Source organism: Trichosurus vulpecula, chromosome 4 (assembly GCF_011100635.1).
Source record: "Trichosurus vulpecula isolate mTriVul1 chromosome 4, mTriVul1.pri, whole genome shotgun sequence".
Classification (NCBI taxonomy): domain Eukaryota; kingdom Metazoa; phylum Chordata; class Mammalia; order Diprotodontia; family Phalangeridae; genus Trichosurus; species Trichosurus vulpecula.
In genome coordinates this window covers 418,889,248-418,911,938 of record NC_050576.1, presented here as the reverse complement: position 1 = coordinate 418,911,938, position 22,691 = coordinate 418,889,248, and the positions used below count along the sequence as shown (strand labels likewise).

General features: G+C 37.8%; 1 pseudogene; it reads right to left on the bottom strand.

The window, feature by feature from the left end:
* Positions 1–1,720: 1,720 nt before the first annotated feature.
* On the bottom strand, positions 1,721–3,553 carry LOC118847361 (annotated as a pseudogene).
* Between the last annotated feature and the right edge of the window lie 19,138 nt (positions 3,554–22,691).

The window sequence follows — 22,691 nt, the reverse complement described above, 5'->3', positions numbered from 1 at the left end:
TCTGGGAACTCTGGAATTTGGCGACAATATTCCTAGGAGATTTCTTTTTGGGATCTATTTGAGGAGGCAATTGGTGGATTCTTTCAATTTCTATTTTGCTCTGTGGCTCTAGAATATCAGGGCAGTTCTCTTTGATAATTTCTTGCAAGATGATATCTAGGCTCTTTTTTTGATCATGGCTTTCAGGTAGTCCAATAGTTTTTAAATTATCTCTCCTGGATCTATTTTCCAGGTCAGTGGTTTTTCCAATGAGATATTTCACATTTTTTCATTCCTTTGGTTCTGTTTTATATCTTGATTTCTAATAAAGTCCCTAGCTTCCACTTACTCCAATCTAATTTTTAAGGTAATATTTTCTTCAGTGGTCTTTTGGACCTCTTTTTCCATTTGGCTAATTCTGCCTTTCAAGGCATTCTTCTCCTCATTGGCTTTTTGGAGCTCTTTTGCCATTTGAGTTAGCCTATTTTTTAAGGTGTTGTTTTCTTCAGTATATTTTTCAGTATTTTTTTGGGTCTCCTTTAGCAAGTCATTGACTTGTTTTTCATAGTTTTCTTGCATGCTTCTCATTTCTCTTCCCAATTTTTCCTGTACTTCTCTAACTTGATTTTCCAAATCCTTTTTGAGCTCTTCCATGGCCTGAGACCAGTTCATGCTTTTCTTGGAGGCTTTTGGTGTAGGCTCTTGCACTTTGTTGAGTTCTTTAGGTTGTATGTTTTGGTCTTCTTTGTCAGCAAAGAAAGAATCCAAAGTCTGAGACTGAATCTGGGTGTGTTTTCGCTGCCTGGCCACATTCTCAACCAACTAACTTGACCCTTGAGATTTTCAGCGGGGTATGACTGCTTGTAGACTAAAGAGTTCTATGTTCCACATTTGGGGGGGGGATGCACCAGCTCTGCCACACCAGCACTCCTCCTTCCCCAAGAACCCCCAACGCAGACTGGGCTTAGATCTTCAGCAGGCTGTGCACTCCTGCTCTGATCTGCCACTTATTTCCTCCCACCAGGTGTGCCTGGGGCCAGAAGCAACTGCACCTGTAGTTCCTTTAGCTGCCCCACCTCCGCTGCGCCCAGGGCAGTGGCCAAACCACAAACTCTTCCACTCTCTCTCCCACAGCTTTTCCCACTAACCTTCTCTGTTGTCTTTGGTGTTTGTGGGTTGAGAAGTCTGGTAACTGCCGCAGCTCACTGATTCAGGCGCTAGGGCCCGCTCCGCCCGGCTCCTTGTCTGGTTGGTCCAAGCCGCTCATGCTGGGCTCTGCTCTGCTCCCAGCTCCCAGCTCCCAGCTCCATGTGGGATAGACCTCACCCAGAGACCATCCAGGCTATCTTGGGCTGGAGCCTGCTTCCCTCTGCTGTTTTGTGGGTTCTGCAGTTCTAGAATTGGTTCAGAGCCATTTTTTATAGGTTTTTGGAGGGACTCGGTGGGGAGCTCATGCTAGTTCCCTGCTTTCCAGCTGCCATCTTGGCTCCGCCCCCGGAAGTGCCTGTGGTGCAAATTTTAAATAGATTTTATTCTCCAGGACAAGAATTCATTTCCAGTTGTTTAGATTACTGATAAAGTACAATGTTGCTCACTTGTCTCCCTCTGCACACAAATATTCAGAATGCCCAGATTTACACAGTAGCTTAAATGTTATTTTTAAACTGCTACTACTTTGACTACAAATTTGAGTCCTTCAATTTTTGGAAAGCTGCATGGAATGCTCTTTCTTCTGGTGTATTTAGTTGACCTCTTCAATGGTGGGTCCAGAAGAAGCACCTCCAGATGGGGCTGCTCCATCCCTGGGAACCCACCAGGCATGCCTCCTGGCATGCCACATGCACTCTAGTACAGCTTAGTAATGATGGGGTTGAGACCTTCTCTAATTCTTTCTGTTCATGCTCAGATTCTTCCTTCTCAGCAGTCTGGTTCTTATCCAGCCAGTTGATTATTTCGTTACATTTGTCAAGGATCTTCTGTTTCTCTTCATCACCAGTTTTGCCTTGTAATTTTTCATCCTCTACTGTAACCTTCATGTTGAAAGCATAAGATTCAAGAGAATTCTTGGAAGATGCCTTGTCTCTGTGCTTCTCATCCTCAGACTTGTATTTCTCAGCCTCCTGGACCCTATGCTCAATGTCTTCTTTGCTCAGGTGTCCTTTGTCATTGGTGATGGTGATCTTGTTCTCCTTGCCTGTGATCTTATCCACAGCAGAAACATTGAGGATGCCATTTGCATCAATGTCAAATGTTACTTCAACCTGAGGAACACCCCTGGGTGCTGGGGGAATTCCTCTGAGCTCAAATTTGCCAAGCAGGTTGTTATCCTTTGTCATGGCTCTCTCACCTCCATAAACCTGAATAAACACGCCAGGTTGGTTGTCTGAATAGGTGGCAAAGGTCTGTGTCTGTGATAATATGTTTGATCAGAATGGTCATAACTCCACCAGCAGTTTCAATTCCAAGGGAAAGAGGAGTGACATCCAACAGCAGCAAGTTCTGCATATTCTCAGATTTATCTCCAGACAGCATGGCAGCCTGGATAGCTGCACCACAAGCAACAGCCTCATCAGGATTGATACCCTTGTTGAGCTCCTTGTCATTGAAGTCTTGCAGAAGCTTCTGGATTTTGGGGATTTGAGTAGAACCACCCACTAGGACGATGTCATGAATCTGTGATTTATCTATCTTGGCATCTCTTAAGGCCTTTTTCACAGGGTCCAGTGTGCCACAGAAGAGATCAGCATTCAACTCTTCAAAACAGGGTTGGTGATTGATGTATAGAAGTCAATACCTTCATAGAGGGAATCAATCTCAATACTGGCCCGGACATTAGAAGAGAGGGTATGCTTTGCACGTTCATAAGTGATGCAAATACGGCAAATGGCCCTCTGGTTCTCACTGATGTCCCTCTTATGTTTTTGCTAGAACTTGGCAATGAAATCATTGACCATTCTGTTGTCAAAATCATCCCCACCCAAGTGGGTGTCCCCAGCTGTGAACTTGACCTCAGAGATGCCATCCTTAATGGTAGGAATGGAGACATCGAAATTACCACCTCCAAGGTCAAAGATCAACACATTTCTCTTGTCACCGACCTTTCTCTCCAAGCCATAAGCAATAGCAGCAGCAGTTGGCTCATTGATGATTCAGAGCACATTGAGAGCAGCAATGATTCCAGCAACGTTGGTGGCCTGATGTTGGGAATTGTTGAAGTAGGCTGGTACCGTGACCATGGCATTTGTGACAGTCTTCCCAAGGTAAGCTTCAGCAATTTCTTTCATCTTGGTCAAGACCATAGAAGATACTTCTTCTAGATAGAAACTTTTGGTTTCCCCTTTATACTCTACTTGGACCTTAAGCCTGTCTGCATCATTTACCGCCATAAAATGTCAATGCTTCATGTCTGACTGTACAACTGTACAACATCAAATCTGCAACCAATCAGATGTTTAGCATCAAAAACTGTGTTGGTGGAGTTCATTGCAACTTGGTTCTTTGCAGCATCACCAATCAAACATTCTGTGTCAACGAAGGTTTCTAGTTCTGTGCCATTAATAACTGTTTTAAACATTTTTGTACATTATAGCCATAGAATTCTGCAGAACTTCTCTTTCCCCATATATGCATATCTATTTCAAGATTTTTTTTGTCTTTTTCTCCTCTGAAGTGGAAGGAGGGATAACAGAGACAAAAAAACAATTGTTATTATTGAAAAATGTAATTTTAAAAAGGCTTTTCTATGTAAAATTGCCAGTGAACCAAATTTAATTTATATACTACAAAATAAAATTATTAAATAACTGGTGTTATTTATAATCAAAGCTTACTAAGCAAGCCATATTTATACTTTTATCAACCACAATCATTTTCTTCTGTAAAATAACATATTGGTTGTTAGTGCTTAGACTTACCAATACTATATTACATAACCAAATTTTGCACAAATTTGTAAAAATTTTTTAGCATTTGCTAGAAAGCACTTAATATCCTCAGATAAGCATAGTATCAATGAAGTAGAAAACATCATTTTATTTTTGTTTTTATAGTTATTGTGCCTAGCACAGCACCTTTCACATAAGGGATAGCTAACATATTTTTTGATCAATTAAGGAAATGATATTTATAATTTATTATATAATATTTAATATTTATTTCATAGACTATAGACTATCTAGTTTAATAGCTACTATTTGCATAGCATTTTGAGCTTTACAAGGTGTTTTACAAATATTATCTTACTTGATCCCCACAATAACACTGTAAGATAGGTCCTGTTATTACTCCCATTTTCAGGAGAGGAAACTGAAGCAGATAGTCATTAAGTAGATTACCCAGGGTCACATAGCTAGGCAATGTCTGAGACAGGATTCAGACTCAAGTCTTCTTCTTCCTAAGTCCAACACTCTATAAACTGTATGTCTTCATCTGCTACACCATCTTGCTGTCTCACAATCATATCTTTCCTTTAGAGTTGTTATTCAATTATTTTCAGTCTTGTCTGACTCTTCGTTATCTCATTTGGGATTTTCTTGGCAGAGATGTTGGAGTGGTTTGCCATTTACTTCTCCAGCTCATTTTACAGGTGAGGTACTGAGGCAAACAGGGTTAAGTGACTTGCCCAAGGTCACGTAGCTAGTAAGTGTCTAAGGCCAGATTTAAGATCAGGAAGATGAATATTCCTGACTATAGGTTCAACACAGTGGATGAGGGCTACTTAAACTTTTTCCACTTGTGACCTCTTTTTGTTCGAGAAATATTTACATGATCCCAGGTACATAGGTATATAAAAATAGGTACACAAATCAAACATTTACTGATCACAAATAATAAAGAGATTTACATTAAAACAATTTCTTTGGTATACAAATAATTTTTACCATTCATTAAAGATGAAAGCAAATTTGAACACTAATGAGATGGATGTGCTTATTTATTTTTACATGGAGAATTAAATCTTGAGAGAATAACTGATACTGCAGGACATAAAGCATCTTCAACATTTTTCAGAGTTCACTGATAATCTGATTTTATCACCATCAATGCTGAGAACACCTCTTTGCATAAATACATAGTATATGATGGCAGAAATATTTTTAAAGCCAGTTAAGAAATTGTTGGAAACCCTGTCCTAATGCCAACACAAAATTCTTTTAATGATTTTTAATGAAACTCAAGTTTTAAACCTGTTGCCTTATAACTAAACAAATTCTATTTGAACTTTTAATGGCAGATGACTGACATTTTTGATTCAATTGAGTTTGGCTTATGAACCCAATTTAGTTTTTTAGAATCAAAATCTGAAGGGAAGTCTTTCTGAAACTGCATTTCTAGGCACTTCAGATGATCAGTTACAACTCTTACAATTAAATCTTTGGAAAGATAATTTTCAATTATAAAATCATCTGTAACTGCACACATTGTTAAAGAATCATTTTCAGGCACAGAACCAAGATGGCAGAGTGAAAGCAGGGACTTCCTTGAGTTCTCCCCCAAACCCTTTCATATACTTGTAAAAATGACTCTGAAGAAATTCTAAAGCAGTAGAATGAACAAAATAACAGAATAAAACAAATTTCTAGCCCAAGACAATCTGGAAGGTTGATGGAAAAAGTCTGCTGTGCTGGGCTGGGAGAGGAGCACTGCCCAACATGGGCCAGAGCACATGGATGGGGCTGGAGCAAGCCTCAGGGCAATGAATCACTCGTAGCCATGGTGGTTTCCAGATTTTTCAACCCACAAATGTCAAAGAAAACTTAGAAGATCAGTAGGAAAGGTCTGCCAGACATGGGTGAGAAAGGAGTGTGTTCTAGCCCTAGCCCTAGCCCCAAAGTCATGGAGGGGGTGACTGCTTCCAGAGCCTGCAGATTCAGAGGAGGGATCCAGTAGCTGATCAGAGTTCGGTTGCAGGGATCTTTCTGGTGGTGCTGAGGCAGGATTCTCTTGCTTTGCCCTTGCTTGCATCTGGATCATAGTCTTGGGTGGCAGTCTTGGGGTGAGGAGGAATACTGGTTGTGGCAGAGCTTGGGGTGGCAGTGGAGAGGGAATCCTCCTCATAGTTCCAAGGCAGAAAAGAGTGCTTGTGGTCACTTACTGATCAGAGCACAGACCAAGAGAGAAGTAAACACCTGTCCTTTCATCACACAACCTTGGAAGAACTAAAAATGTACAGGTCCCTAGAAATATCTCTAAAATAGCTGTACAAAACCCCTGAGGCTTAGGACAGTACATTCTCCACTCTGGAAGCAGAGTCCTACCTTACAAAGAGTTAAGAAGTCAAGTAATTGGCTGGGATAATGATAAAACAGTGGAAAAATTCAGACTATAGAATCTTACTTTGATGACAAGGAAGATAAAACATACAACCACAAGAAGAAAACACATTCAAAGCTCCTAAATCCAAAGCCTCCGAGAAAAATGTGAGTTGGTCTCAGGCCATGGAAGACCTCAAATAAGAGTTCAAAAATCAATTAAGAGAAGTAGAGGAAAAATTGGGAAGAGAAATTAGAGTGATGCAAGAAAATCATGAAAAATGAGTCAATAGCTTTCTAAAGGAGACCCCCAAAATGCTGAAGAAAATAACACCTCAAAGAATAGACTAACTCATATACCAAAAGAGGTACAAAAAGCCAATGAGGAGAAGAATGCCATAAAAAGCAGTATTGGCCAAATGGAAAAGGAGGTCCAAAAGCTCACTGAAGACAATAATTAATTAAAAATTAGAATGGAGCAAATGGAAGCTAACGATTCTATGAGAAATCAAGAAATTATAAAACAAAGCCAAAAGAATGAAAAAAAAAATAGAAGACAATGTGAAACCTCTCTTAGGAAAAACAGCTGACCCGGAAAATAGATCGAGGAGAGATAATTAAAAATTATTGGGGGGGCAGAGCCAAGATGGCGGCTTAAAAACAGGGACTCCTTTAATCTCTCTCCCAAATCCCTCCAAACTCCTTTAAAAATGACTCCAAACAAATTTAGAGCTACGGAACCCACAAAATAACAGAGAGAAAACAGATGGTCTCTGGAAAGGGTCTATTGTACCATGTTGGGAGCAGAGAGCAGCCCAGTGTGGGCTGCACAAGGACAGACCAGGCTGGAGTAGACCAGGTGGAGCAGGCCTCAGGGCCCTGAAATACTGCACTGTGGCAGTTACCAGACTTCTCAACCCACAAAAAGCAAAGACAATGGAGCAGGTCAGTAGGAAAATTGCTGGATCTGGATGAGAGAAGTATGTATTCCAGGTCACAGCTCTGGGGCTGCAGAGGTGGCTGCAGCGAATGTAATGGTAATCAGGGCATGGCTTTTGTTGTTCTTTTCTTGAGTGCATTTGATGATTCTGGCCTTGGTTTGAATGGGGCTGGTAAAGTGGGATCTTGTCTTGGAATGTTTCTCAGAACTAAGACAATTGGGAGTCATGGACTGGAAACCCTGTATATGGTGGTACTAGGGATTCACTAACTTTCCCACATTCTAAATCAGATTTTTTCATTGTTCTTTGTTTGAGTGCTTCAGGCATTGAGGTAATCAAGGGCTCCAGGGACCTGAGACTGGTATATAAGATCCAAGGTTGGTGTTTGACTTTTGGGACTCACTCATTGAAGAAGTGTTGAGACTCTGGGCAAGCTGTTGTAACTGTGCCCCGGCTTTGATAACACAGACAGATATTGGTGCTTCTCTGGTAACTATGTATTGTGATTTTAATCAGAAAAGGTCTGTCTGTTGATGTTTGTAATTTTCGTTTCAATTTGCCTTGAAGTTCAGGGGGCTGAGCTTTTCCCCCTGAACTAAGTGAATGATATATGTATGTTTGATTGAACTGAGATTGTTAACCCCTTAAAGTTACTTCCCTTAGAAAAGCAGATCAAAGAACCTGTGTTAGCAGCTTTCTGTGTGCTGGTTGTCATTGGTTTTACACAGCCATAGTAGCTACTAGCAGATTGTTGTTACAAGCAATGGCCGCAGAACCAGCTTCCACAGTTCCAGGCCCACAGACAGTGGGGAGAAATCAAGTGGCTGATCAGAGCAGGAGTGCAAGAGATCACTTTGCTGGGGCTAAGGAAAGGCTCTCTTGCTTTGCCCTGACTGAATCCGGGTCGCAGTCCTGGTGGGCGGTTCTTGGGGGAGAAAGAGTGCTGGTGTGGCAGAGTTTTGTGTTAGTTGTGGAGGGGTGGTCCTCTTGGTGGTTTGATGGGAAAAAGGAGTGCCTGCACTCACAGACCAGAGCACAAGCCAGGAGAAGGGCATAACACCACCTCAGAATAAAAGTATCTCTGAAAACAGCAGTGTGAAAACCCTGAAGCTTGGTACAAAGCACTTTCCACTCTGTAAGCAGTCATACCCTGACGAAAAACTCAAAAGTCAAATAACTGGCTGGGAAAATGGGTAAGCAGCATAAAAGGACTCAGATTATAGAATCTTTTTTTTTTGGTGACAAAGAAGATCAAAATATATAGTCAGAAGTCAACAAAGTCAAAGATCCTACACCAAAAGACTCCAAGAAAACTATGAATTAGTCACAGGCCATGAAAGAGATCAAAATGGATTTAGAAAATCAAGTAAGAGAAGTAGAGGAAAATTTGGGAAGGGAAATAAGAGTGATGCAAGAGAATCATGAAAAATGAGCCAACATCTTGCTAAAGGAGACCTCCCAAAATACTGAAGAAAATGTCACCTTAAAAATAGACTAATGCAAATTGCAAAAGAGCTCCAAAAAGCCAATGAGGAAAAGAATGCCTTAAAAGGCAGAATTAGTCAAATGGAAAAGGAGGTCTGAAAGACCACTGAAGAAAATACCACCTTAAAAATTAGAATGGAGCAGGTAGAAGCTAGTGACTTTATGAGAAATTATGAAATTATAAAACAGAACCAAAGAAATGAAAAAATGGAAGGCAATGTGAAATATCGTATTGGAAGAACCACTGATCTGGAGAATAGATCTAGGAGAGAGAATTTAAAAATTATTGAACTACCTGAAAGCCATGATCAAAAAAGAGCATAGACATAATCTTTCAAGAAATTGTCCAGGAAAACTGCCCTGATACTCTAGAAACAGATGGCAAAACATAAATTGAAAGAATCCACCCATTGCCTCTTGAGAAAGATCCCAAAAGGGAAACTCCTCGGAACGTTGTAGCCAAATTCCAGAGTTCTCAGGTCAAATAGAAAATATTGCAAGCAGCCAGAAAGAAACAATTTGAGTAGTGGAAAAACAATCAGGATAACACAACATCTAGCAGCTTCTACCTTAAGGGATTGAAGGGCTTGGAATATGATATTCTGCAGGTCAAAGGAGCTAGGATTAAAACCAAGAATCAACTACCCAGCAAAACTGAGTATCATGCTCCAAGGCAAAATATGGATTTTCAATAAAATAGAGGACCTTCAAGCATTCTCAAAGAAAAGACCAGAGCTGAATAGAAAATCTGGCTTTCAAATACAAGAAACAAGAGAAGCATGAAAAAGTAAACAGGAAAGAGAAATGATAAGGGTCTTACTAAAGTTGAACCATTTTGTTTACACTCCTACATGGAAAGATGATATTTGTAACTCACGAGACCTTTCTCAGTATTAGGGTAGTTAAAGGGAATATACATATATATATATAGACAGAGGGCACAGAGTGAGTTGAATATGAAGGGATGATATCCAAAAAAATAAAATTAAGGGGTGAGAGAGGAATATATTGGGAGACGGAGAAAGGAAGAGATAGAATGGGGTAAATTATCTCAAATGTAACAAGAAAAAGCACTTATAATGGAAGGGAAGAGGAGACAGGTGAAAGGGAATGAGTGACTTTTACTCTCACCAGGTTTGACTTAAGGAGGGAATAACATACACACTCAATTGGGTATCTTACCATACAGGAAATTAGGTGGGAAAGGGATAATAGAGGGGATAGTAGAAGGGGGGCACGGATTGGGGGAGGAGGTAGCAAAAACTAAGTACTTTTAAAATTATTGGAACTACCTGAAAGCCATGATTTAAAAAAAAAAGAGTCTGGACATCATATTTTAAGAAATTATCAAGTCAAATCCCTTGGTATCCTAGAACCAGGGGGGAAAATAGAAATGGAAAGAATCCACTAGTCATCTCCCAAAAGGAAAACTCCTAGGAATAGCATAGCCAAATTCCAGAGTCCCCAGGTCAAGGACAAAATATTGCAAGCATCCAGAAAGAAACAATTCAAGTACTTTGGAAACATAATCAGGGTAACACAAGATTTAGCAGCTTCTACATTAAACGACCAGAGGCCTTGAAATATGATATTCCAGAGGTCAAAAGAGCTAGTATTAAAACCAAGAAACAACTACCTAGCAAAACTGAGTATAGTACTTCAAAGGGAAAGAATGGATATTTAATGAAATAGAGGGCTTTAAAGCATTCTTGATGAAAAGACCAGAGCTGAATAGCAAATTTGACTTTCAAGAGATTCAAGAGAAGCATTCAAAGGTAAACAGGAAAGAGAAATCATAAGGGACTTATTAAAGTTGAATTGTTCACATTCATACAAGGAAAGATAATATTTGTAACTCATGAGACCTTTCTCAGTATTAGGGTAGTTGGATAGAATATCTGTATCTATATCTATATCTATATCTATGTCTCTATTTCTATCTGTGTAGATATATAGATATATCTAGATATATAGATGTATGTGTCTAGATAGATACATAGATAAATAGATACATAGATATAGATAGACAGAGGGCACAGGGTGAGGTGAATATGAACAGATGATATCTAAAAATAAAATTAAGTGGTGAGAGAAGAATATACTGGGAAAAGGAGAAAGGAAGAGATAGAATGGAATAAATTATCACACATAAAAAAGGCTTGAAAAAGCTTTTACAGTAGAGGAGAAGGGGGGGGGGAGGTGAGAGGGAATAGGTGAACCTTACTCCCATAAGATTTGGCTGAAAGAAGGAATAACATACACACTCAATTGGGCATGGAAGAGGTGAAGGGAATAAGGTAGGTGGAGGTGAGAGAAAAGAGGAAAAATGCAGGGAGGGATAATCAGAAGCAAACCCTTTTGAGGTGGGGCAGGGTCAAAGGAAAAAACAGAATAAATGGGGGGCAGGTTAGGAAGGAGGGAAATAGAGTCTTTCACAGCACGACTACTATGGAAGTGTTTTTCATTACTACACATGTATAACCTACATCAAATTGCTTGCTTTCTCAATGAGCATGGGTGAGGAGGAAGGAAGGGAGAGAATGTGGAACTCAAAGTTTTGAAAAAAATGTTTAAAATTGTTTTTGCATGCAACTGGGAAATAAGATATACTGATAATGGCGGATAGAAATCTACCTTGCCCTACAGGAAAATAGAAGGGAAGGGGATAAAAGAAGTGGGATGGGGAGGGTGATAGAAAGGAGGGCAGATTGGAGGATAGGGAAATCAGAATGCATGCACTGTTGGGGTCGTGAGAGGAGAGAGATGGGGAGAAAAATTGGAACTCAAAATCTTGTGGCAGTGAATATTGAAAACTAAAAATAAATCAATTAAAAAAAGAATCATTTTCCAGCCTATTCTGCCATATATTAACTTTTAAAGTAAACTTTCATTCTTAATCTTTTAACCATAAATATATTACATTTTTTCCTTGAAGTGAAATTTTTGAAAATATGACAAATAACACAGTTTTTAACCCATAAGTCATTCTGAAAAAAATGAACAAAACAATAATTCTTCATATATGTTTCCTTCATAAACATATCTTCCATAAAGTAGCAACTACGATGTGTTAGAAATATCAGTTGTTTCATCTAACTGAATTGCAAACTTTTGGCTGCTCATAAGTCTGGCAATAAACTGGTGGAATTGGTTATTACTAATTTCAGAAATTCTTTTGGAAATATTATCATTTGATAAAGGAATTTTTATACATTTCAACCCCATACCTTTTCCCATAAAATATTTGTGACATTTTAATAACAGCAAATCACATGAGATGTTCTATTGTATAGGGCTTTTTAATTTTTCCCATTAAATAAGATGTTTCATAAGATACAAGGATATACTTTTCATTGACAGTAACAAATTCCTGAAAACATCGTTTTTGTTTATTTGAAGATTTTGAAAGTCATTCAAAATATTCCTTTGGTCTATTGTAGTATGCTGTATGCTTGGTGTTAAGATGTCATTATAGTTTGGCTGGTTTCATGCTTTCCATAGCCAAAACTTTATCACAAATTAAGCAAAGAGGTAACATCATCATTATTGCAAGTAAATCCATATTGCAAAAATGATGGGACATATTTTCTTTTTCTTGTCAATTTAGGTGTACTACAAGCTAGTAGACCCTGCCACATTGTCATAAGTATTTTTACCTTTTCTGTCTAAATTTAGCCACTTATTCATAACTGCAAAATATTTTTGTCCTAAAATATAAACAACTCTTGCTAAAAACTTCTCGAATAAATATGAGCTTTAGTGTATGAAATTACATTTGTTTGTGGTTAATTGAAAAAAAAATTGATGTTCATGCTTACATACATATACAACAGTGATGGTGGAAAATATTATTAAAGGGCTTTTGTATTTACTTGCTGCAATGAAACACTTATGTTTCTATAAAATGAGATAACAGCAATTTAAAAAAAAAACAAATATCCTAGAACAATGCAATCCAAAGATATACTAATTTGATACTGACATGCTGAGGAATGATGGTAGGAAAATATTAAAAACCATTATTTTCTGTAGTTAAACTATTATGTTTATGTAAGAGGAGAAAACTTTTTTGTACAGTAAAAATACTGCAATTCATAACATGGATGGCATGCACAGTGCAAAGTGCACTTGTGTGTTCAGAACAAAGGCTGAAGGGAAGTCTCTTGATGCAACATGAGCAAACACTGTCAGGAACACCTCAAATTCATTTCCTGTTTAATTTTGAGTTAATTTCTGGTCATTGTGCATTCAGAAACCATTACTGTTGCCAAATTTTTCGTGTCCCCTATACTCAGTTACACAACCCAATGTGGGTTTAAGTTCAAGAAATACTGCCCTGGATGGCAGATGCCAAATACTTTAAACAAAGGCCATAATAGGGCCACAGATCAAAAGTTGGAAAGTATTTCAGAGTCAATATAGTCCAAATCTCTTCATTTTATGTATTAGGAAACTGAGAAACATGAAGTTACTTGACCAAGGAATAAACAGGCAGTAATTATCAAATCCCCCAATGGGTTTTGAATCAGGTCTTCTGATTTTAGAGCCACTGCTTTTTTCACTGTACAGCATAGCCTCCCTACAGTTTCAGGAGAGGACTGGGGGTCAAAAAGCAAATTGAGAAATGGTTGCTGTAGGTGTTGGGTTAAATCACGCATCCACAGTGTCTGAGCACATATGCTTTCCTTGGTATTGAGAGTGCTTGGCAATTTGGGGATTATAAGTCATAACCTGTTTTTTGCTTTGGTGTAATGCAGCAAATCCTGGGTCCATTCTTGGTTATATCCCTGCCCCTGTGACATCAGCAGAGAGAAGGGGTGCTTCTTGGTTCTCTTTTTTAAAGTAACTAATTAATTAATTTTTGTTTTTCAACATTCACATCCATAAGATTTTGGGTTCTAAATTTTCCCTTTTTTCTCCTCTCCTCTCTCCCCAAGATGGTGTGCATTCTGATATAGGCTCTACATATACATTCATATCAAACATTTTCAAGTAGCCATGCTGCAAAGATGAACCAGAACCAAGATAAGGAACAATGAGAAAGAAGAAAGAAAACAAAATGACAGCAAAAAATGAAGTCCACAAATAGTATGCTTCCAACTGCATTCAGAATCCAAATTTCTTTCTCTGGATATGGATATGGATAGCATCTTCCACTGTGAGTCTTTTGGAGTTGGCTTAGATCCTTTCATTGCTGAGAAGAGCTAAGTCTATCAAAGTTAGTTATCACACAATATTGCTTTTATGGTGTACAATATTTAGATTCTGTTCACTTCACTCAGCATCAGTTCATACAAGTCTTTCCAGGTTTTTCTGAAGTCTGCTTGCTCCTCATTTCTTTTACGACAACAGTATTCCATTAATTCATATACCAAAACTTGTTTAGCCATTCCCCATTTGAGGGGCATCCCCTCAATTTCCAATTCTTTACCCCCACCAAAATACTCAAAAAGTAGATTACTATAGTCATTGTCCATTGTATCTTGTATATCTAACCTATTTTGCTGATCCGTCACTTTGTTTCTTAGCCAGTGTCAAGTAGTTTTGATGATTGATGCTTTTATAATATAACTTAAGATCTCATAGAACTAAACCACCTTCTCTAGCATTTCTTTTTATTAATTCTGTTGATATTCTATACCTTTTGTTCTTCCAGATGAATTCTGTTATTGTTTTTTCTAGCTCTATAAAATCATTTTTGGTAGTTTGATTGGTGTGGCACTGAATAAGTAAATTAATTTAGGTAGAATTGTCATTTTTATCATATTAGCTCAGCCTACCCATGAGCAACTGGTATTTTCCCAAATATTTAGATCTGACTTTATTTGGGTGAAAAGTGTTTTGTGATTGTGTTCATATACTTCCTGCGTTTGTTTTGGCAGTTATACTCTCAGATATTTTATAATGAATACAGTAACTTTAAATGGAATTTCTCATTCTACCTCATCCTGTTGGGCTTCGTTAGTAATATATAGAAATGCCGATAATTTATGTGGGTTTTTTAATATCCTGCAACTTTGCTAAAGTTGTTTATTATTTCAAGGAGATTTTTACTTGATTCTCTAGGACTCTCTACCATCATATCATCTGTAAAGAGTGATAGCATTTTTCTTCTTGGCCTATTCTAATTACTTCAATTTCCTTTTCTCCTCTTATTGCTAAAGCTAATATTTCTAGTACAATATAGAATAGCACTGGTGATAATTGACATTTTTGTTTCACCCCTGACCTTTTTCGAAATGCTTCTAGCTTACCCCTGTTACATATAATGCTTGCTGATGATTTTAGATAGAGGCTACTTATCCTTTTAAGGAAGATGCCATTTATTCCAATGCTCTCTAGTGTTTTTAATAGGAAGGAACTTGTTTTGTATTTTGTCAAAAGCTTTTTCTACATCTATTTTTTGAGGTTCATACATTCACATTAATTATTTAAGTTGAAGAACAGATTATGAAGGGGGTGATGGGCCCTAGTGGAGAGGGAAAAAGAGAGGAGACAGGGAGATGAGAGCCTTTGATCTGTGTCTGCTCTAGATGGGGTTGATCTTGATTTCTGAGACTTGGTCCAGGGCACACAAGGAAGCACAAATAAGATGAGGTTCCAGGGGCTACATATTTAAGAATACATTGGGGGTGGCCAGAGTTGCACATTCAACCAGAGTTTGGGGCTGGGATTCTCCTTGGATCCGCCGAACTGCTTTGTTTTAGGAATTGAAGCATAGTGATGCTATAGCTAGAGCTGCTATAAATATTTTTTGTACATGTGGGTCCTTTTCCCATTTTTATGATCTCTTTGGGATACACCCCTAGAAGTGTTATTGCTGCATGAAAGAGTTTGCACATTTTTGTAGCCCTTTGGGCACAGTTCCAAATTGCTCTCCTGAATGGATGGATGAGCTCACAGCTCCACCAACAATGAATTAATGTTCCAACTTTCCCACATCTTCTCCTAGATTTATCATTTTCCTGCTTTGTCATGTTACTCAATCTGATAAGTGATGTGTGCATCTCTCTAATCAAATTAACCAAAATTTTTATCAATTTCATTGGTTTTATCACAAAAAAAGCTCTTAGTTTTATTTATTAGTTCAACAGTTTTCTTGCCTTTCTGGACCGGATTGTGAGGATATATGCCCTAGTACATGGTCAGTTTTCGTGTATGTGCCATATATCACTGAGAAAAAGGTATATTCCTTTTTATCCCTATTGATTTTTCTCCACATGCTGATCACATCTACCTTTTCTAAAATTCCATTCACCTCCTTAATTCTTTCTTATTTATTTTGAGGCTAGATTTACCAAGTTCAGAGAGGGGGAGGTTGAGGTCCTCCTCTAGTATAGTTTTGCTTTCTATTTCTTTCTGTAACTCTCTTAACTTCTCCTCTAAAAATTTAGATGCTATACCACTTGGTGCATTTATGTTTAGTAATGATATTACTTCATTGCCTATGGGGCCTTTTAGCAGGATATAATTTTCTTCCTTATCTCGTTTGATTAGATATATTTTTGTTTTTGCTTTGTCTGAGATTAGGATTGCTACCCCTCCTTTTTGTTTTTTTTTACTTTAGCTGAAGCCTAATATATTCTACTTAAGCCTTCTACCTTTACCCTGTATGTATGCCTCTGTCTTAAATACATTTCTTGTAAACAACATATTGTGGGATTATGGTTTTTAATCCATTCTGCCATACATCTCCATTTTATGGGAGAATTCATCCACTTCACATTCACAGTTATGATGACTATTTGTGTCTTTCTCTCCGTCTTATTCCCTACCCCCCATTTATGCTTTTATGTCTCCCTTTTCCCTTACCCTCCTCAAAAGAGTTTTTCTTTTGACCACTGCTTTGTTCAACATTCCCTCCCTTGTATCAGACCCCCTCCCTTTTCTTTACCTCTTCCCTCCCTTCTAACCACCCTTTCTTTTCTTTCTCCTTTCCCCTCCTACTGCTTGTAGGGCAAGTTAGATTTCTATACCTAACAGAGTATGTTATTCCCCTCTTTGAACCAAATCCACTAAGAGTAAAACTCAAAAAATGCTCATCTCCCTCCCTTCTTTCCCTGTACTTATAATGTTTTTTGTGCCTCTTCATGTGATTTAATTTACCTTTTTCTGTCTCTCCAAGTTCCAGTAGGTAACTTTCAAACATTTACTCTTTGGTCTGACTGCCCCAGCAGTAGCTCCTGCCACAGGTCCTGTGATTCTCTCTCACCCAGCTCCGAGAGACCCCTGTCCTGTGCTGAGAAGTTTGGGATTTGCCACTGCCACTCATGATTTGGGTTCACCAGGGCCCACTCCCACTCCACTATGGTCAGGTGTAGACCTGTGCACTCTGTGCTCTCCCAGCCTGGTACAACAGATCCTTCCCAACTCTCCTGGGCTTGAAATTTGCCACACTCTATCTCTTAGTGGATTCTGAAACTCTCAAATTTGTTCAGATTTGCTTTTTAGAGGTATCTGAAAGAATTTATGAGAGAGCTCAGGTGAGGCCCTGATTTCATTCCATCATCTGGGCTCCACTCCTTCTGTTTCCTTAATTTTAAACCGTGTGGTGGTTTTCCAATCTGGAGGCTACTAGTTCTCCTGGCTGAATTAAGGCATATGAGGTGTTCTAGAGTTGACACTTGCTTGATCCACCACCCTAGGGCTTGGGATTTTTTACTGGGTTTGCTGATGTGGGGCTTGCCATTTGCTTGCTGGGTTACCTCCTAGTAGTTCTGGGAATACTGCTCCCCTTCCACCAGAATGAGATGGACCTTTCCCATTAATCCCACAAGCCTCAAGGGTTAAAAGAATGATGCATCCTGTCTTTTTCCTGGCTCTGGTGTTTCAGGATTTTTCCTGCTGCAATATTTTCTGGGTTTTTGGAGGGACAATGAGAGCCACTTAATGTTTACTCTGTCATCTTGGCTACCAGAAGTTGAATTCTGAGATGGTGTGCTTATTCATTTAAAAGATAATTTCTGGCTGTTGTTTCTCCTTGACTCCTGTGTATCATATAGTTTTGTCTTTCAGGAAACTTCACATGGTGGTGTTGAGTTTATATAAATAGTTTTACTTCTTTTCCTTGTAGCTGTTCCCATATTGAATATGAACTAAATTGGGTAAGTTTGTGTCTGGACTCTGGTTGCCTTTTTCACTCTTTTATTCTTTCCTGGATAGATGAGTGAACATAAATGAAAGACAGATTTACCCAGTCTTCTAGGTCATCATACTAATTGAAGAAGCCCAGGAATCCTGGCCTCATTTCATGGAGTTGACTGAGAACAATTTTCCTTTGGCAAGAGAATTTCCAGGAGAAGACTTGAATGAGAGTTGTTTAGACAATACATAGTTGAAGTAAAACTTGAACATCTTTTTCAGTAGGCCCTATGAGAGAGTGTAACAACAATGTTGCTAGCAACTGCTATGGGGTGAGAGACCAACAACAACAGCACACAGAGGGGCTGCTAGCACAGAATCTTTGATCTGCTTTTCTAAAGAAGGCAACTTTAAGGGGTTACCAATCTCACTTTAATTAAACATACATATACCATCCACTTAGTTCAAGAGGAAAAGCCAGCATCCTGAAATTCAGAGCAAATACAAATAGAAATTACAAACCAAGACAATATAAACAGACCAAATTGCATTACATAGTTACCAGAGAAGCACCAATATCTGGACTTTTGAAAGTGGGGGGTGGGGGGGTGAGGGGGGCAGAGCTTCTTTAATAGCTTACCCAGAGTCTTGTCACCAATACTATTTCAATGAGTGTGTCCCCAAAGGCAAAACACCAACCTCAGAGCTCTAATAACCCTGTTCAGGGCCCTGAGGGCTCAGAGCCTGCTTAGCAAAAAAGGTGTGGGCCTGGGGCCTCACTGTTAGTTAGCGAAAGGGTGTGGGCCTGTCTCTAATCAGGCCTCCCTTTCTTGGCCCCACCAGAGGCCCATGCAGTGGGTGGGAAGGATCTTTCACTTACTAATTGGACTTACAGAGAGTACAATGATAGTTACAATTAGTTACTGAAGGGGATTTAAAATAATTCTTTTAATGAATATTAAGAGTATTTTGTGTCCCTTTGTTTTTGCTCAGTTGTTTCGGATATGTCTGACTTTCCATGACCCCTTTGGGGTTTTCTTGGCAAAGATACTGGAGTGGCTTACCATTTCCTTTTTCAGCATCTTTTACATATGAGGAACTTTTGCCAACTGGAGTAAGTAACTTGGTCAGGGTCACACACCTAATAAGTATCCGAAATTGGATTTGAACTCAGGAAGATGAGTTTTCCTGATTCCAAGCCCCTGCTGTATCCACTGGGCCTCCTAGCTGCCCCATTTGTGTCCTTTTGTATTTACTTTATGTGTAGGGAATAAATAACAGTCTCAAATCTAATTCATATTCTATATTGAGTACCTTTCCAACCCTTTGGTTAGACCCTAGACATGGGCAAAAACATAAAGAAATATTCTCCAGTATAGAGGTATAACAAGCTACAGAGTATAAGAAAAGATAGCATAGTTAAAACCTTAGTTTCCTTTGTGATTGAACCTTACATGAAATATATGTACTGGTTAAAGACCAGAGAGGTCTCTTTGTGGAGAATGGAGTAGGCACAGTGACTTGCTCCTTTGGTCCAAGCAATAATTATTAATGTTAGACATATACAAAGCAAAGATAGTAATAGATCTTAGGGCAATTATTAAAATAAAAAAAACAGGCAAGTCATAGTGATAATTGATCTCTTGTTTACATCTTCTAGTGCTATATTTCTAAATCCATTGACAGCTTTTTTATCTCTCATTTGAAAATTTTATGAATTTTTTAAAAATGAAAGCTTATTGTGTTTTAGTTGCTGAAGCTGAATTTCTAATTTACAGAGACCTTTACAATACATACATTTCAATTTTTTAACACCTTACATTTTATACCTCAATGCTTAATGCTTTGCAACTAAATTACTGAATTTTCTTAGCAAGACATGATAAGAGATTTAATAAAGTATCTAAAATGTGGACAGTTATCATTTTTATTGTCTTAATGCTTGCCTGTAAATGCTTGTTTGTTGAATCATAATAGTAAATTCACAATCACATAAATGGCATAAATTTTCATCATAAATTCTAAATATTAAAATTTCCCAATTTTTATGTAAGTTGTGACATTTGTTGCATTTAGCTATCTAAGTCAACAGCTTAGACATCTCATTGTTAGAACTTTGTAATAAAGTAATGAAACATTTTTCTCAACATATTAAGTTCAAAAAGCAAGAGAAGCTTTAAATGGCAGTTTAAAGAACTACTTTTGAGAAAAGTTTCCTCTATCCATTGGACTATAATAACTACTCAGTCAGTTTATGTATGACAATTATATTATCTCTTTTATTCAAAATGAATTTTGTGTTACAGATATTTGAAAATTCATATTTTCAATGTAATTTATTTTGTTTCTTTTTTCTCCATTTATGGGCAATAAAAGATATTTTTAAGTCCATTAGTAGCCAATATCTTAATTTATTTTGCCATTATCATTCAGTCAGTCCGAAGATGCTAAGATGGAATATGAGTCACATGAAGTAATCAGAATTTTGTAGGTTTCCTGGTAAACTTGAATGCATTCCTCATTTATAATACTTAATGAAATATTTTTCAAAAAGGACTTTTTTTCTCTCTCTAGGTTAAGTCCTCCTATGACACAGGAGAAATATTTGCTTGTTTGTTATGCTTCTGACTGACAATGTTAAACTCAAATAATTTTTTAAAGGACCAATTAAAATTTTAAGCTCCATTAATGATATAAAGTCATATGAATAGATAACATTTTATTTTCCTTGTAGGACAACAGAAGATGGAAGGAATTAGAGAGGAAGCAGTTTAAAATAAAAGGAAGTTTGTTAATTATTAAACAAGAATTCTGGTAAGCCCCAGTGAATGAAATGACTAGATCTGATATGGGAATTGTGGGAATAAGGTGAAGATTCATATATTTGAGGGAACAGAAAGTTGGAAATAGAGAAGTATATTTGCACACTGACAGCTGATAAGTCTACTTGAAGACCTCTAATAAGGGGGAACCTAGCCTCTCCTGAGGCAAGCCATTCCACTTTTGTGTAGTTTTAATTATTGGGATTCTTTATTTTTTCAGGATATCAAGGCTAATTTTCCTGGTGCCTACTTCATTGTACTTTTCATTGTGCCTTACCAATTGCCCTATGGAAGTTTTAAAATTGTCTCTAAAAAGCCTGTTTGAATGTGCATGTATTGATAGGAGGAATCATACATTAACACATTAATGTGCTTAGGCATCCCTTACATGATCAGATTAGCTAATTATCAAGTAAAAAAAATCCTCTTCTGCTGAAACAATAGGTTCTAGGTAAGAGAAAGAATGGAATTGAAAAACAAAATAGAAATATTTATTTAGATATTGAACTCCATAGAGCATATGTAGGAATAGGCATTGCAGGGGTCATCTCATTGAGTTTCTGCCATGCTCCCCTGGCAATTTACTGGGACAGTTGTGATTAAGCACTAAAGGACTTGTTCCATGAGATCAAATGCAATTCTTGTATTTGCCTTCTGAGTAGGAAGAGCTACTGACTCAGAGAGACAGAAATTGCTTTCTTTCTTTTACTCGAGGTGTGGGTAGCTGTACTCTTGTGGCCTTTCCATAAGGGGTGGGGAAAGAATTTGCCTTCTCCCATCCCAGCAAAAATTATAAACTGCAAGTATGTGGCCCCTAAAGTACACGTGTTGGCTTAGGAAATCCTAAACCAGGGTCTTTACTCCCTGGATTAGCCCCTTCTTTATTTCGTATTTTTTTTTCCTGTACATAAATGACTGAGCATCAATTCTGAAATAAACATTTCCAGACTTGAGGGGGGAAATCTTTTGAGTTAAAGAATTCAGGAGATTCAAGTTCCCATAGTCAACTGATTAGCAGCAGGAGGAATCTCTCTATATCAGAGAGAATGAACATTATTATGTCCTCCTGTGGCTCACATAGAAGATAGTCACCCCACAAGGGAAATGTTTGGACAGTGTCGAGTTGAGATGAAATGACAATTTAACAGATTCTTATACTGCTTCATGAACTGATGTTTTAACTGTCAACCTCCTAGTTGACTATGAGTCGTTATTACTGCACTGATTTAAGTATTGTGTCAAAGCATGTTTATATGCTAAGAAACACTAACCATGTCTTTTCTGTGGAGGAAATAACTGTCCCCAAATGTATTTCATTGTGAATTGAATACTTTTTTAAACTTATTTTTAATTAGTGGGAACATTCTTTCCATGAGCCAAATTTCATTTCCTTTTTTTTTTGACAAGATCATTAAACTGGCAGATGAGAGTGGCAATAATTACCTAGATTAACAAGACTTTTGATAAAGTTCTCATACTATTATGATGGAGAATGTGGAAAGATGTGGATTAGACAATAATGCAGATGGATTCGGTACTGGTTGGATGCCTAGACATAAAGTGCAGGATTTATTGTAAGGCCATGTGCTGGCCTTCTTGGTGTTACTCACACATCACACTCCATCTACCATCTCATGCCTTATATCCATTATTACCTAGGACTCTAATGTACTCCCTCCTCACATACGTTCTTAGAATCTGTTTTTTCCTTCAAAACTCAATTCAGTACTTTTTTCTATATGAACTTTTTCCTCACCTTTCCAGTGGCTAGTGTGTTCCCTGACAAAAATTACTTCATGTTTATCTTGTATATATTTTGGATATTTTCCATTCCTTATTTTTTAATATTTATTTATTTTCAGTTTTCACACTTCATATGTTTTCAATTTTCTCTCCTTTCCTCCCCCTTCCCTCCCCAAGACAACATGCAATCTGATATGGGCTTTACACATGTATACCTATTAAATACATTCGTTAGTCATGTTGCATAGAAGAATTATAATGCATGGATGAAACCATAAGAAAGAAAACAAAACAAACCAGAAAAGAATCGACTTGCATTCCAAATCCATAGCATATTCTCTGGATTTGGATGGCATTTTTCTAACATGAGTCCTTTGGAAAAGTTTTAG